We start from the raw sequence: 3,334 nt of genomic DNA on the forward strand, positions 1-3,334 counted from the left end.
CCGTTGTTGGGGAGTTAATTTGCATATTAGTTAATTCTACTTTTTTTTTTTTCTAGATTAGGTCAATTGTCCCATTTGCATACCTTGGTGTGCCATCTTTGTTACTAATTCTTTACTTGAGTGTGTATGCCATCTTGCATTAGTAGAAGGTCCTGTAGAGGCTAACCTATTGAGATTGATCACGAGATAGAAGCAACGGCAAGAAGGTTAAATGCTCAAAGAAGAAGAGGGATTAAATGTAATACTACAGTTTTCTATGCTTTTGGGTACTCTATCGAGTGGGGCTTACTCTGTCAAGTAAGTGAGTTTGAATTTCGAAACAGTTTTCTAATGATGGGTACTCGATCGAGTAAGCGTGGCACTCGATCGAGTAAGGGTCACTCGATCGAGTAAGTGACTTACTCGATCGAGTAAGTCGGTTATGCGGGTTGTTTTAGCTGGGTTTTATTAGCAATGTGTGATTGATATTTAAAGCTTTCCGTTAGTTCCTTTGTCACTTTTATCTTTTCTAAAACCTTTCAAGAGAGAAAACAAGTTACGTTACTTCCTTTCTTCGCGTTGCTATCAAATCCCAAAGGCTAGGGTCGTCGGATCGTCGTATTCTTTACGCCGTTGAGTTCATCGTGTCGTGGGTAAGATCCTTGTATAGTTTTTATGCCTTTTTATTGATTTTGTTTAAAACCCTAATTGGGTATTTTGGGGGATTTTGGGAGTATGATATGTATTAGATAGTGATGATATGATTATGTGTAAATAGGAGGTGGTTTCGTAGAGGAGCAATATTGAATAGCTGCTTTGTGAAGATCTGGTGATTTGCTTATTCCAGGCAGGGTTTCCCTACTTGGTTATTGGTTACATATTTGTTGGTGATGGTAGTGTTTATTGTTGATCTTTAACGTATTGGATTATATTGGTGTTGTTGTTTTATAGTTAACATGTGTTGTGTTTGTCTGTGGTTCGCGAGGCGTGTCGTCGGCTGAGTGGAGTCACTTGTGGGAGTGGCTTCACGCCCTTGATTCGCCCTCTGTGGAACCCGCCACGGGAGGGCATGTGCACATTAAGGAACATGGGTTATCACTCGGAATAGATGAGCGGGGATTTGGTGGGTACGGCTTGTGGTTCCCCACTGGCGGCGTGGAATATCTGTTGCGATCGATATTCTGGCAGGAATACACACTTAAGTGTGTCGTCAGGTGTGTGGAGATATAATGGAGTTAGGAGTTGCGTGTTGTTTGTATATTGTGTATCTTGCTTTATGTAATTAGTAACTGACCCCGTTTTAAATGTTTTGAAAATGGTGGTGATCCATTCGGGGATGGTGAGTAGTTATTGAGCAGGTATAAGATGGCTTGCGCCAGGGATAGCTGGGATGGAGTCATCACATGTCACTAGAGTCTTCCGCTGTGTCTTGAACTTAGTTTTCTTTTCAGTTGGTTTGCTTTTGGGAACATTTGTATTTACTTTACAGTTTGGTTTTGGATTTGTAATCACTTAAACTCATTTACTTAATTAAGTATGTTTCTTTATGGTCTATTTGATATACATTGCCTCGGGTAACCGAGATGGTAGCATTTCCATGCATTAGGTGGTCTTGGTAAGGCACCTTGGTGTATGGGGGTGTTACAAAGTGGTATCAGAGCGACGATTTCGGAACCTGTAACTAATGAAACCAATGAATGTAGGGAGTAAAAAAAAAATGAACCTGGGTAGAAGTTGTTGGGAGCTAATGCAAAGGCTTGGGAGACGTCTTAAAGTCGCGAACTCGCCCTACAACTTTCAACCGGTCACTATAAGGTGTCATGGGACCGCTATGTGATTATTTAAGATACATTGTATATATATATATATATATATATATATATATATATATATATATATATATATATATATATATATATATATATATATATATATATATATATATATATATATATATATATATATATATATATATATATATATATATATATATATATATATATATATTGAATGATGTGTTGTATGAATTGGTGGATAAGTGAATGTGGAGAATGGAGAATGTGGGGGCGAAAGATAAGTAGTTTGTATGATTATATAGTTATGTGAATAACGGAATTGCATGATGTTGATTTATAACGTGGTTTATTAAAAACATGTGGATAGGATGTTGCGTTATTGTATATACATATATAAATATATAGTTGTTGTGAAAAGTAATTAAGTTGAGCATGCGGATAGCTAACGAGTCAGCATGACTCGATCGACTAGGGGATACTCAATCGAGTAGGTTGGGCTCGATCGAGTGGGCTGGACTCGGTCGAGTGGGGTATATGACGTTTTTGAACAATCGCTGCTGTTTTGGGGCACTCGATCGAGTAAGTCGGGTACTTGATCGAGTGAGGGCTACTCGATCGAGTGGGTTATGTGATGCTTTCTGGCCAGGTTCTAGAGTTGAGGTACTCGATCGAGTGGGATGAGTTGCTCGGTCGAGTGGGGTCTACACAGGTTATATACGTGTTTAGTTGTGGGATGTGTGTTTACGTTTACCTCTTTTCTTATATAGTTCAAAGATGTCGCCAAAGAGATTTACTTTGTATGCTAGGGCTTAGTTGATGAGTGTGGATGATGTTCCCAAGATGCTTGAGCATCAAGAGGCGCTTACTGAGCACTTAAAGAAGTTTAGGAAGGACAAAGAGGCTGGGGTAGACTTCGCTAAGATGAGTACTACCATAGCCCGTTTCAACCCAAAGGAATACATGGGTACTGGAGCGCCAATTTTGCTCGATAATTGGCATTGGGAGATGGAAAACATCTTGAATGTGGTTCACTGTCCTAAGGACTGTAATATGGAACAAGCTGCGTTCTACTTGAGAGATGCTGCAGGAGAGTGGTGGGATAAGGTAAGGGAGAGTGCTCTGGACTTGTATGCGAGGCAAGGGAAGTCAACTATACCGTGGAGCGAGTTTAAGCGAGCTATGCGCCGAGCGTTTGTGCCTGAGCATGTTCGTAGTAAGCTGAGGGAGGAGTTTGATGATTTCAAAATGACTTTGGATATGACTTTGGCTGAGTACTATCATAAGTTTAATGAGAAGTCTAGGTATGCAGAGGATATGGGGTTGAACCAGGAGAACTTAGTGCTGAGATTTGGGAAGGGTTTGACCAATAAGATAACGAAGAAGTTACCGGATGGGGTTCTTACTGATGTTAAGGAGGTGTATGAGAGAGCATGGAGAGCTGAGAGATTGGTCGAAATGGCCAAGGAGAACAGGGATAGAGGTCTCGAGAAGAAGAAGGCTAAGAGTGAGGGTGGTGGTCAGTCCAGTTACAAGAGGGGCAACCATAACCAAGCAAGGGC

This window comes from Silene latifolia, chromosome Y (genome assembly GCF_048544455.1).
Source record: "Silene latifolia isolate original U9 population chromosome Y, ASM4854445v1, whole genome shotgun sequence".
NCBI classification, from domain to species: domain Eukaryota; kingdom Viridiplantae; phylum Streptophyta; class Magnoliopsida; order Caryophyllales; family Caryophyllaceae; genus Silene; species Silene latifolia.